Source organism: Phascolarctos cinereus, unplaced genomic scaffold (assembly GCF_003287225.1).
Source record: "Phascolarctos cinereus isolate Bilbo 61053 unplaced genomic scaffold, phaCin_HiC Scaffold_14;HRSCAF=489, whole genome shotgun sequence".
In the NCBI taxonomy this organism is placed as follows: domain Eukaryota; kingdom Metazoa; phylum Chordata; class Mammalia; order Diprotodontia; family Phascolarctidae; genus Phascolarctos; species Phascolarctos cinereus.
Window position 1 is genome coordinate 31,820 of NW_027555458.1, and position 13,128 is coordinate 44,947.

Genomic DNA, 13,128 nt, shown 5'->3' on the forward strand with positions numbered 1-13,128 from the left:
GTATAAAGTGATCAATAAATCAAGAATCATATAATAAAAACTTCCTATGTGCCAGACATTATGCTGAGGATACAAAGAAAAAGCAAAAACAGATTCTGCTCTCAAGAAGCTTACATTCAAATGGGAGAGACAACATGTATGTAAATAGCGAGAGCAAGAGAAATACCAAGTACATTGAAAATCTTAGAGAGGAAGGCTTGAACAGCTGGGTGGGGGGAGGTAGGGTGGAATCAGGAAGGTGGAGTCAGGAAAAGTCTCCTGCAGAAGGTAGCTGTGGTAGGAATAGTAAGCTAACCTCTGTTTCTGCACGTTAGCCTAGTTTTTTCCTCAGACAGTGGTGTAAACATTTGTGATAATTGCTTGGCTTAGGGGACTAAAGAGTCATCACTTCCCAGTTACCTAAGTGCAGAGTATCGAGGATCAGCTCCAGAAGCTATCTGAGCAAGTTTCTCCCAGCTGAATCAAACCTGAGGTGATCTCAATGCCTAACCTTGTGGAACACATCCTTCTCCTGCTATGCTAAGTAAATTTCGTTTGGCTACCTGTAGAATGATGTCCAAGTGTTCATTTTGCTCTACTACTGAACCTAAAATTATCAGGGATCTGGCCTTAGGCAGGCCAAGCCAAGAATAAATGGCATAGTCATTCAGGATTGGAACATAAGGAGCATATTGAAATAAGGGGATGAGCAGTAAACACAGAAGGAGGTGAACTCACACTAGCAAGATTTCTGGTGATGCTTTTGGTGACAATAATAATAGCTAACATTGGGGCAGTGGATAGCACTCCGGCCGTGAAGTCAGGAGGATCTAAATTCAAATCCGGTCTCAGACACACAACACATACTAGGTGTGTGACCCTGGGCAAGTCACTTAACCCCAATTGCCTAGTAAAAAGCAAAAAAATAAAAAAATAATAATAATACTAGCTAACATTTATATAACATTTCAAGGTTTGCAAAATACTTTACAGATGTATCATCTTACCCTCACAACAACCCTGGCACATATGTGCTATTACTATCATCCACATTTTACAGATGAGGAAACTGAGGCAGAAATAAGTCACTTGCCCAGGGTAACACAGCTAGGATTTGGGGCAGGATTTGAATTCACATCTTCCTGACACCAGGTATAGTGCTTTACCCATTGCACAAATTAGCTGCATCTCTAGATTCTTCTAGAGACTGTAGTTGCTTACTGTAAGGTACCTTTCCCTTCTGGGATATCAGAGAATAAACTGGCTGTGGCTATTCAGCAAGGAAAGACCAATGTGAATATACTCCAAACCTCTAACTGGTACCTGAAGATAAGTACATCAAAGGATCTCTTAGGCCCTCCAGCTGTGTTGCCCCTGTGCTCTATGAGCAAAGCAGATTTGCAGTAGCTTGAAAGATACATGAGATGTGAACATTTAGAGCAATCTCCACCCCAAATGTTAATATGGACTATTTGTGCCCAACCTGTGATAGAGCCTTCTGAGCTCACATTGGGCTGAGCAGTCACAGTTGGACATGCTCTACCTTGACCCCAACATAGTGGTGTCGTTTTGGTCCCCTTCAAACATGAAGGACAACAACCAACCAACCTAGGCCTTAGTTCTATGAGGGGATCTCCTCAAAAATCAGTTTACCTTTGAAGAAGCCTAGAGGGATTAAATTTGGGGAACTGAAAGAGATCTCCCCTCCACTTAAAAACAAGAACAAAATCAGAAGAATGTGTTGTGTTCTACCTTTACCGAGATTGAATATTTTGTTTCCCCAAGGCTCACCAGTTGCCTCATCAAAGACCTACTGAAAGAATGCCCCTTCCAACTTTAAGGGAGTCAAATCTGTGTATGAATAGGGGAAGAATGGCTTTTGGGAAAAGACTGAATAGCAGAATAATCAGTATCCAGTCCTTTAAGTAGATAAGGACAAAATCAGCAAAGTGAGGGGTAGCATGAGGGTGTCCAAAAAAGAGAAAATGCGAATCAAGACACAGATCTGGAATTCTAAGACTGTTAACATTTAAATGTGCTGGAGAAACTGTATTGGCTTGTTTAATTTGGCCTTTGAGTGGCCTTCAATTATCTCCCTTCAGTTAATCTGTATTATCTGACAATTGTGATTACACTATGGCAATAGAGAACTCCATTTGAATCTGAACCAGCTAGATAAAAATATTTTAATCTGAATGACCTCAATAACTGCCCTGACAATCTCTCCATTTTATATATGTTGATACAGTCTGAGAGTGAACTAAAGACTTTCTTGGTCAATTTGGATATCATCATTAATATTGGGATGTAAAAAGTAGAACATAACTTAAAAACAGAAGTCAATGGAGAAGAAAGAAATGCAGTGAACATATTTCTCTGCACAATAAAAACTCCTCTTTCTAATGATCACTTAGTTGCATAGAGGTAAGACAATGTTCTTTAACTCTCTTGTATATCAACAGAGCCAGTGGCTGATTGAGCATGTTTCAAAGATGTCATCAGGCTGTCAGTGTGGATGTTGGCCCTGATAATGTCATGAGGAAAAAACAAAATAAAAATAACATAAAAGAATCAAATATCATTTTACACTTGTAACAATGCATTAAATCTCATAAGGCTGTCTGAGCAGTTTTATAATGCATGGTGAAAATATCCTCTGTAATATAGGCAGAGTGATATATGACAGTAATCAGAGTGGGAACATGACCTACGATTCCTCAGAAAAATGTTAACTACCTTGAGCCAACGTAAATAGCAAAAGAAGATACAACTATCCCCTGGGAAAACTTACACCGGACCCCAGGCCATCCTGTGAAAAATTAGGGAGGTGAATAGAATATTACAAAAGTTAGGTATGATAGACCTCTGGAGAAAATTGAATGAGGACAGAAAAGAATATACTTTTTCACGGTGGTACATGGCACATACATAAAAATTGAGCATCTACTAGGGCATAAAACCTCACAATCCAATGCGGAAAGGCAGAAATATTAAATGCATCCTTTTTAGATTGAATGGGATGTCCTAGTGAAGACTTCTCAGTGTAATTAAGGTAATGAGTTCAGAAGGTAGGATAGGGTTAAAGAATAGATTTCTGTAAGTTATTATTTTTTTTAGTGCCATATATCAGTAGTTAAAATTTGTCTAGTTGTTAAGCCCTGGCCTGCCTTCTGATCTTATCCAGATGCACCTTTTGCCCCAAGCCCCAGAAAACCCTTAAATGTTCAAGTCCCCTTATCTCTCTTTGACAGGGTCTTATGCAGATGTCTTTCTGTTCCCAGCATTATCTGTTCAATCCCTGAGATCTTCCAAAACAATTGTAAATTATCTTCCTAACTGCACATTTTTTAAATTGTTTCTTTGACATTATCTCAACTAACCAAGAAATATAGAGATGTATACTATGTCCTTTGTCCTATGTTAGAGTCTGGCATGTGAGATTGTGAGCCGAGTTAACAGACAGCTGTGAGGGAGGGGGAATTGAACCTTCAGGGTTATATAAACTGACTTCTTCCTCTGTGGGTTGTCTCCTCTCATCAGAGCCATTGGTGTGAGGACACCCAAATCTCAAGATTTGAAATAATAATAATAATAATAATAATAATAATAATAATAATAATAATAACTATAATAAAGTACTTTCTGTTTCTTCTTGGACACCTCTGTGTTTGTTTTATTTTTAATTTGAGTGGCATCCCACACAAGATCATGATTCATCAAAAATTATATGTAATAAATGGCCATGGAAAGACAGACTAAAAAATGATTGGAAAATAAATAATCTAATCCTAAAGAATGAGGGGGGGGTCAAACAAAAAATCATAGAAACAATCAATAATTTCATTCAAAAGAATGACAATAATGAGACAACATACCAAAACTTATAGGATGCAGTGAAAGCAGTTCTTAGGGGAAGTTATAAATCTCTAAATGCTTACATGAATAAAATAGAAGAAGAGTAGAGCAATGAATTGGTCATACAACTGAAAAAAAAACTAGAAAAAGAACAAATTAAAAATCCTCAATTAAACACCAAATTAGAAATATTGAAAACCAAAGGAGAAATTAAGAAAATTGAAATTAAGAAAATCATTGAACTAATAAATAAAACTAAGAGCTGATTTTATGAAAAAAAACATTAAAATGGATAAAGCTTTTGTGAGAGATGATCTCTAAAAAGTGAAACCTCCTTAGGGGATCAATAGTTCTTGTTAATATTTCTTGATAGTTTCTTTCAAAACCCTCCCCCGGCTCAGACCCTGTTTTTAAGCACATAACAGAAAGAATAAGTCCTGCCCCCAACCTGAACTGCTTGCCCTTAGCTTCCTGCCTTCTCTTGTCTCTGGGACAATGGGGAAAGGGTTAAGGAGGGGAAATTGCAGTAAATTTCGGTTTCCTAGGAATTACCTTACTCATGGGAATTCATCTCTAAACCCCCTCCTGATCACCACACCACTGCTACTTCAGCATTACGTTTACTAAGTAAGGACATGTATGTTTGGATTGGCTATACCCTGTTTTCTTGCTCTTTGTCTTTAAATTTTCTCGCCTAGAATGTAAGCCTGCCTCCCAGCTAATGGGATAGGAAGATTTTCTTTCCCGCCTTGACTGTGAGCTCAAAGCCCAGCCAATGGGAAGAACAGCTAGTGGGTGGGTGGGGGTGGGGGGTAGCGGTTAGGATCTATATAATCTGCTGAGCTGAACACACTTCTGCTCTCTTCAGTCGGTGCCATCTTCTGGATGCTCTGAGGAAACCCTTCCTTGAGAAAGCCAATAAACAAACGATTCTTTTTGCTAATATCTCTGAGTCTCCGATTTATTGGTAAGGGTCTTCGTACCCCACACACTTTGGTTAATTTAATTAAAAACAGAATGTAGAAAACCAAATTACCAGTATCAAAAATGAAAAGAGGGAATCCACCACCAAGGAAGAGGAAATTAAAATAATGATTAGGAACAATTTTGTCCAACTGTATGCCAATAAATTTGACAATCTTAGTGAAATGGATGAATATTTTCAAAAATATAAATTGCCCAGATTAGCAAAAGGAAGAAAATATTTAAATAACCCCATCTCAGAAAAAGAAACTGAACAAGCCCTTGATGAACTCCCTAGGAAAAAATCTCCAGGGCCAGATGGATTTACACACAAATTCTATCAAACATTTAAAGGACAATTAATTCCAATACTATATAGACTATTTAGGAAAATAGGTGAAGAAGGAGTGTCACCAAATTCTTTTTATGATACAAATATGGTGCTGATACCTAAACCAGGAAGAGCCAAAACAGAGAAAGAAAATTATAGACCAACTCCCTAATGAACATAGATGCAAAAATTTCACATAAAATATTAGCAAGCAGATTACAACAACTTATCAAAAGAACAGTAGACTATGACCAGGTAGGATTTATACAAGGAATGGAGGGCTGGTTCAATATTACGAAAACTATCAGTATGATTGATTATATCAACAAAAGAACTAACAGAAACCACATGATCAATTCAATAGATGCAGAGAAAGCTTTTGACAAAATACAACACCCATTCCTGTTAACACTAGAAAGCACAGGAATAAATGGGCAAGTCTCTTAATCTCTGTTTGCTTTAATGCACTGGAGAAAGAAATGGCAAACCACTCCACTATCTTCCCCAAAAAAACCCCGTGGACGGTATGATCCATGGAGTCATGAAGAATTGGACACAATTCAACAACAAGAACAACAACAAATTCAAGTGACCAACAGGAATTATTTCTTGTGGACTTTGTGAGTCTTTGGTGCAAGCCACTGGGAGAAGTACTGGAAAGAACACCCTGAAAATGCCAGTTGCACTCCTGTCAACTCATGAGGGCAGGTGGGGAAGTTGTAGTAGTTTTAAAAAGTTCTCTCTGTCTCTCTTTCCCCCTCCCTTCTTCTCCCCCTCCCTCCTTCTCTTCCCCTCCCCCTCCCTCTCTCTTCCAGTAAAGAGCCACATGGCAAAAGATTGGGTAGTGGCATGTGCAGCAGAATCAGGCCCCCTGGGGCCCACTGTTTAATGGAATATAAAACTGACTTCATTACAATACCTAAAGAGCATTCTACAACTCTTCCCCAAGGAGGGCTTAAAGGACCAAAGGCGGGTGTTGTTGGGAGGGGGTTTGCTTTCTGCCAAAAAAGGGAAGTAAAAATATCAAACTAGCCCCTGCAAAAGAAGAGGGGCCATTTTTCAGAGGCCTCTCATGGGTTGAAGATTTTGTATCTTCCTTCTACCGACCCAGTGGTGCTCACAGGGTTAGGAAAACTATTGGTGGTGGGCCAAGGAACATGAAGTGGGTGGTGGTGCAGGGCAGTTCTCACTTACCTGTGATGAAGATCTATGACTGTGTAGAAGCGTCAGCATCTTTGCTGAAGCAAAGTTGCTGGTTTTGCTCCTAATTACAGTCACTGTTTTACATTGGCATCACCTACCACACGGACCTGATTGTTTAGTCCCTGGAGTCTCCTGGGACACTCCCAAATTGAGTCACTCCTTCAGGTAGCAGATACATTGTCTGCTTTGTTTTTTTTTTCTTTTCCTTCTGTAGTGCCACCTTCTTTATTTTTACTTAGTCTTTTTGAATATCAAAGGTCAGGGTTAACCATTAACAGCTCTAAAGTCTTTTAGGTGATAGAAGGTTCTCAAGAAGACCTTAAGGACCTTTCCACCAAGGGGTGGAAAGTTGTGATAAGAGCAAAGTCCCAATTCCTACCCCTTCTTTAAAAGGTACTGAGACCATCCTCAAGACGTAGTTGGCTGAGGGGAGTAAAAGGTCAGGCTTTTAACATCATTTCCTGGTTTATTGTTGTTCAGTCACATCCAACTCTTTGTGACCCCATATGGGGTTTTCTTACCAAAGATACTGATATGGTTTGCCATTTCCTTCTTGAAATCATTTTACAGATGAGGAACTGAAGTAAGCAGAGGCTAAGTGAGTTGCCCACGGTCACACAGCTAGTGAGTGTCTGAGGCCAGATTTGAACTCCAGTCTTCTTGACTCAAGGCCCTGTACCTTATCCACTGAGCTACCTGCCTACTTAGATTCTTGCTCACCTGTATACAAATTAACTGCTAGGAGTTATGGGAGCTCTGATGCTTGGTAGAACATGAAGGATGATTCAGGCAAGAGAGCTTCTCTCAACTGAATCAATTTGAGGCATCTTCAATGCCCATCCCTATTGAATATCCTTCTCTTCACATGACTAAGTAAATCTTCATTTGTTAACTGTCAAATGATATATGATTGTCTCCTTTTGTTCCACTATTAAACCTAAACCACCAGGGGACTTGCCTGAGGAAGGTCTAGCCAAGAATGGTAGTGTTAGAGCCGAGTCTTGAAGGTAAAGGTGAGGAGGGAGAGCATTCTAGACATGGGGTACAGCCAGGTGCAAAGGAGCTGGGGCAGAACATGTTATGAACAGCAAGGAAGCCGGTACGTCTAGACCAAAAGATGTGCACAGGGGACTTGAAAGGTAGGAAAGGGCCAGGTTATGGAGAGCTTTAAATACCAAAAAGAGCAGCTTATATGTGATCCCAGAGCTAACAGGGAGCCACTGGAATTTACTGAGTAGGGGAGGGGTTCAGACCTATGCTTTAGGAAAAGTGCTTTGGCAGCTGTGTGGAGGATGGATTGGAACAGGAAGAGACTTGAGGAAGGAAGACCAACTAAAAGGCTATTGGAACTCTGAGTTACCACCTTTCACCTATCAGATTGGCCAACATGACAAAACAGGGAAAGGATAAATGTTGGAGAAAATATGGGAAAATTGGAACAGTAATGCCTTGTTGGTGGAGTTGTAAACTGATCCAACCGTTCTGAAGAGCAATTTGGAACTATGCCCAAAGGGCTACAAAAACGTGCATACCCTTTGACCCAGCAATACCACTTCTAGGGCTGTACCCCAAAGAGATCATACAAATGGGGAAAGGACCCACATGTACAAAAATATTTATAGCGGCTCTTTTTGTGGTGGCCAAGAATTGGAAATTGAGGGGATGCCAATCAATTGGGGAATGGCTGAACAGGTTGTGGTATATGAATGTAATGGAACACCACTGATCCATAAAAAAAAAAATAATGAACAAGTGGACTTCAGAAAAACCTGGAAAGAATTACAGGAAGTGATGCTGAGTGAAGTGAGCAGAACCAGGAGAACAATGTACACAGTAACAACAACATAGTGCAGTGACTAACTTTGATAGACTTAGCTCTTCCCAGCAATGCAAGGATGTAAGACAACTCCAAAAGACTCATGATGGAAAATGCTGTCTGTCTACACCCAGAGAAGGAACTATGGAATCTGAATGCAGATCAAAGCAATACTATTTGCTCTCTTTTTTTGGTTATTTCTTCTTTCTTGTGGTTCTTCCATTAGATTGGTTCTAATTCTTCTTTACAACATGACTAATGTGAAAATATGTTCAATACGAATGTATATGTTAGAGCCTATATCAGATTGCATGCCATATTGGGCAGGAGGGAGGGGGAGGAAATTTAGAATTCAAAATCTTATGGAAGTGAATGTTGAAAATGAAAATCAATTTAAAAAATTTTTAAAGAAGTCTATTTCAGTTTTCTGGGTAAAAAGTGATGGGGCTTAAACTAGGAAGGTGGTTGTGTAAGTGCAATGGGGGGATGATGGGGTCATATATAAGAGATATTGTGGAAATAGAAGTGATAAAATTTGGCAACTGATTGGATACGTAAGGTGAGTGAGAGTGAGGAGTCAAGGATGACACCAAAGTTGCAAGAGTCGGTGACTGGGGGAATATTGTTGCTCTTGACAACAGTGGAGAAATCTGGAAGAGGGATGAATTTGAAGAAAAAGACGAAGAGTTCTGTTTTAGATATGTTGAATTCAAGATGCCCAATAGGCAGATGTTTGTGGATGAAGATGAAGACTGGGGAGATCAAGGGAGATGTTAAAGTTATACAGTTAGATTGTAGAACCATCAGGATGGATGGTAATTGAACTCATTGGAGCTGCTGAGATGACCAAGTGAGAGAGTGTAGAGAGAAAAGATAAGGGAGTCTAGGACAGATCCTTGGAGGACAACCAATTAATAGGTAGGTCATGAATAAAGGCTCAGCAGAGTGCGAAGGAACAGCCAGACAGATGAGAGAAAATTCTTACTGTCAGGAAAATCCAGAGAGGAAGGAATATCTAGGAGGTGATTGACACTGTCAAAGGCTGCAGAGATGTGAAGAAGGATGAGGATAGAGAAAAGGCTGTTAGATTTGGCAATTAGGAGGTCATTGGTAACTTTAGACAGAGTAGTTTCAGCTGAATGAGGTCAGGAGTGAGAATGGATGGGGTTTAGAAGGGCAAGTCCAGGTACTGTACTCTGTAGACGGCTTTTTCAGGTTTAGCTGAGAAGGGAAGGAGTGATGTCAGATGACAGCTGACAGGTATAATAGACTCCAATGCCCATACAATCAGAGCCAGTCTTTTCCACAATTATACCACTTCTACCACTTAAGAAAACACGGGAAACAATTGCCTCTAGGTCAGGCAATAATACGATTTGGTGCTAAACTTCCAGGTTCATCTCACCTATGTACCCTGACATTACTTAGTTCCTCCTAGTGAAGAGCAGAGAGAGCATTTCAAATATATTATCAGACTTCTTTTATCCCTAAGTATTATTTAATCTGCTCTATTTATTATTCTAGCTTCACCCCATTTTAATTTTATGTTTGAATTCTAATTTAGAGAGGCAGCACGACATAGAGTTGTTCCTGAAGTCAGGAAGACCCAAGTTCAAATTCAGCCTCAGACACTGGCTGTGTTTTTCTGGGCAAGTTACTGAATCTCTGTCTGCCTCGTTTTCCTCAACTGTAAAATGTGGATAATAATAGCACCCCCCTCCCAAGGTTCTTGAGACGATCAAAAGTGATATTAGTAAAGCACTTAGCACAGTGCCTGGGACATAGTGGGCCATAGTAGGCAAATAAATGCTTATTTCCCTCCTTCCTAATGGACAGAGTAATGGACTTAAAAAAATCAAAAAGATCTGAGTTCAAATCCTATCTTAAACACTTAATAACTATGTGACCTGGGCAAGTCACTTGTGTCCTTAGAACACTATAGAAGAACCATTCTGTCACCAGGAGTTTCCTCATTGGTTGTTTCCTAAACCAATGAAATCACATGACTAGACCTCACCAAAAAAAATGTTAACTTTTTATCTACTAGTACTGGTCTTTGTTGTGTTCTTCAGCCAACTAATATAGTTCTTGACCTGATCTGGCCTGCCTTGGAACCTGGTACAGCAAACCCTCAGATTCTGACGTTGAGGTTTTAGGTTTCAGGTTAGGCAGGCACTAGTTTCATCTAATTTATTTGTGTCATTATAATATTTGTATTATTTATATGTTTGTATTATGATAGTATATTCATATTATATACATTATAGCATCTTCACAGTATAAACATGTAACTGTTTTAGTTCTCTGACAATTATCCCTATCCCACTTCACTCCCAATTGGAGGTTTCAGCATATCAAGAACCATAAAAAAAAACTTTATGCGGCAGACTTTTTTCTAGCTCTCTGTCACATCAGAGGGAGGCATCACACATCACATCTGTTTCCCAACAAGCTGAAGAATCAGCTTCCACAAGGAGCTCTTCCCACTCTGTCTTTCACCTCAGCATGCATTTGTTCAACTGCAATCCTCTGCAGTAGGCCTCCCTAGAGAGATACAAAGGTCCCTCCCATAGCTTGTAATCAAGTAGGAAAGATAAGGCATTTTCATAAGTAGAATTTATTACATCTTGTCTTAGTCGCAAACTAAGTTCAAACTAAATGATATAGGAACAGAGAGAGAGAGAGAGAGAGAGAGAGAGAGAGAGAGAGAGAGAGAGAGAGGACAAAAATCAGGAAAAGTTTTCTAGAAGATGGCATTTGAATGATAGGATTTCAAGGAGAGGAGGGAAAGGTAGACAGACAGAAGGACATTATGGATGGAAAAGCAGCCTGAGCAAAGAAACAGAGTTGGGTAAGAAGAGGACATACACAGGGGCAAATGACTAATTTGACTGAAACATAAGGTGCATGAAGGGGAATGGTAAGATATAAGACTGGAAAGGTAGATTAGGGTCATACCAGCTGAAAACTTTGAACACCACACTAATGAATTTGGAGTTTAGGTAAAGGTTGAAAAAAATATATTAAACAGGAGAGTGACATGTTTAGAGCTACGCTTTGGGAAGAGGACTAAAAATGGTATGTAGTATTGATTAGAAAATGCGAGTGCTGGAAACTGAGAGAATTGCAATAAGTCCAGACCCTGAACCAGCATGATGGAGGTACATAGGAAGGAATGGAAAAGGATGGAAGGGATCATAAAACTGCTTTGTTACATGATTAGATGTGAGGAGCAAGAGAATAAGGAAAGGCAGCCAAAGTTTTGAAGTTGAGCAAGAGAGAGAGGATGGTTGTACTGTTAAAAGAGATGAAGAGGAATAAGGTAAGGAGGGAAGAGTTCAGTTTTCACATACTGAATTTGAGGTAACAGCTGGATATCTAAAATGGCTGTATCAAGCAAGCAGATGGAAAAGTGTATCTGAAGTTCAGAAAGTCAGGCAGAGCTACAGGTTTAGGTTTGGGAATGGCCTGGTCTTGATCCTCAGCATCAACCATTGATAACTAAATCCTTAGAGACTGTATTTAGTATAAGACTTACGGGGTAGCTAGGTAGTACAGTGGATAGAGCACCGGCCCTGGATTCAGGAGGACCTGATTTTAAATCCGGCCTTAGACACTTGACACTTACTAGCTATGTGACCCTGGGCAAGTCACTTAACCCTGATTGCCTCCCCCCAAGAAAAGCAGAAACAGAGAGAGAGAGGCAGCAAGTGTGACACTTGCGCCATGAGCCTGAGTTAGTGGGAAGACGATGGCACCACTGGTGGACAGGAATAGGGAAGAGAATTATCAATCTGGTTGGGTTCAATGAAGCAAACCCTGTACTTATGCTGGGTGCCAGACACACAATGCTAGACACCACTTAGGCTCTTTTCTAAAAATCCAACACTCCACTGGGGAAGGGCCAAGCACAGAAGTTACCATCATGCAAAGGAGAGTCAGGCAAAGTGCTTCAAGAAACCTGAGGAGGAAGGCATTCACGTAGGCCATCAGAGAAGGCCTTGTAGAGGGAGGATAGCGTCTGAGTGAATTCTCAAAGGAAGGGAGAGACTTCAGTGGGGGGCTCTATTCCAAGATGGAAGATGCCATGAGCAAAGGCACAGAAGGGGGAGAGGGCAAAACAAGGTCAAGAATCAGAGAGCAGTCTTGTTTGGCTGGAGCATAGTGGACATGAAGGGGAATTGTCTGGAGTCTCATTGTCAAGGGTGTTGAATACTAGGATCAGCAGATTGTACTTAATCATGTAGGCAACAGGGAGCCACTGAAGGTCTTTGAGCAGGGGAATAACAGGATCTGGAGAGAGGAGCCTGGAGGTAAGAACAACAATTGAAAGGCTCTTATAAGATGGACAATTCTTCCTTTTGTGCTGCCTGGGGCTGTGGGGTACTCTAGTGGACGCTCTCTTCAGGTTCCTTCCTGGCCTAGTGTTTACTTTGAGGGCCTCCTTGATTCGAGAGGAAAGATTTGGTATTGTGGCTAGGTGACTGTCATCCATACGTATTGGACGGCCTCAGCCGCCCTGTAGAGGTTACAGGAAAGAAACAGGAGTGGGTTGGGTTTTTGCTGACCAACATGGGGAAACTGAGGCATGTTTGTGCTGATCCTTAGGAACAGCGACTGGTGAAGGACTCTGACACATGTGGAAAAAATGCAATTCAGGTGAGAGCCAGCCTCTCCAAAACAGGAAGGAAGGAGGTGGTGTTTCCCTGCCCAGACTGGTATGGCTCTAGGGGCACTGAGCATCTTGTCAGCTGCTAATTTGTTTTTGGGCAAGTAGACCCTTACACAAATATCATTCAGGTCTGCTTCACCCATATTCAAGAAGAACAGCCTTCTGGGACCCCTAGATAAGTGAGCAACTGTTCCACTCTTCCCACTCTTTCTCCCATCCCTGGTGTGCATGAAAGAACTCTAAAGTACAGGGAGGGGGGGCATGACTGGCTTCAGGCTGAAGCAGTGGCTCAGAGAAGGCTTCCTGGAC

At 40.7% G+C, this 13,128-nt stretch overlaps 1 protein-coding gene across 1 annotated transcript in view; it reads right to left on the reverse strand.

Moving 5' to 3' along the window:
- The window catches only part of LOC110203799 (protein regulator of cytokinesis 1-like), a gene marked incomplete at its 3' end in the record, with an annotated part of 37,860 nt that overhangs the window by 20,939 nt on the left and 3,793 nt on the right, over positions 1 to 13,128 (reverse strand).